The sequence below is a fragment of the Myotis lucifugus genome, unplaced genomic scaffold (genome assembly GCF_000147115.1).
Source record: "Myotis lucifugus unplaced genomic scaffold, Myoluc2.0 scaffold_8, whole genome shotgun sequence".
NCBI classification, from domain to species: Eukaryota; Metazoa; Chordata; class Mammalia; order Chiroptera; family Vespertilionidae; genus Myotis; species Myotis lucifugus.
Window position 1 is genome coordinate 8877972 of NW_005871056.1, and position 843 is coordinate 8878814.

Here is an 843-nt window from a genome sequence, read left to right on the forward strand (position 1 = left end):
TCCTCACGTTGTGACCCCCAATGATAAAATTATTTTTGTTGCTACTTCATAACTGTAATTTTGCTACTGTTATGAATCGTAATATAAATATCTGATATGCAGGATGGTCTTAGGCGACCCCTGTGAAAGGGTCGTTCGACCCCCAGAGGGGTCGCGACCCACAGGTTGAGAACCGCTGCCCTAGAGGTAAGAGGACAGGTGGCCTAGGGACAGGTGGCATTGCAGGAGGTTAGCCCTGCTGATCAGAACTGGCCCTCGCTGCAAGGGGCCTGTAAGGAGGTTCAGAACAGCCCACCAAGTGGTCCCCTCAGTTGCACAAATGAATTCCGTTTTCTGTTCCCAAATGAAGAGTGTAATTTCGTGGGACCATTGTGTCAAGTTGGATGGGATCCAAAAAAGTTTCCACATGAGGATGATGTCTCCAGAGCCTTGGTGTTCACAGACACAGACCAAAGATCGCTTACGCGCCACTTGACGGAGGGACCAACCTCCTCTAAATGGGGCTGTTCTCACCGGCCAGTTCCCAGCTCCAGGGGGAGGTGTTAGGGACTTTGTGACAAAGGAGAGAGACCAGCGCCTTGTCTGCAGATGTGGGTGTGAAAGGCCACAGCTGGAGCCCCTCACACACAGCAGGCCTCTCTTCAAAGTCCAGTAGAAATCGAACTCCAGGAGAGAGAGCAGCAGGCCCCCGGCCTGAGGAGGGCTGGGTGAATGCAGCCCCTGCCCAGCCCTCCAGGGCCGTCCTCTGCTGGCCTCTGGACCCTTGTCCTGTACGAAGCAAGTCACCCCTGGACTTTATCTGCAGCCACCTCAATGAAACTCCTTTGCTGCTTCCTGCTGAAC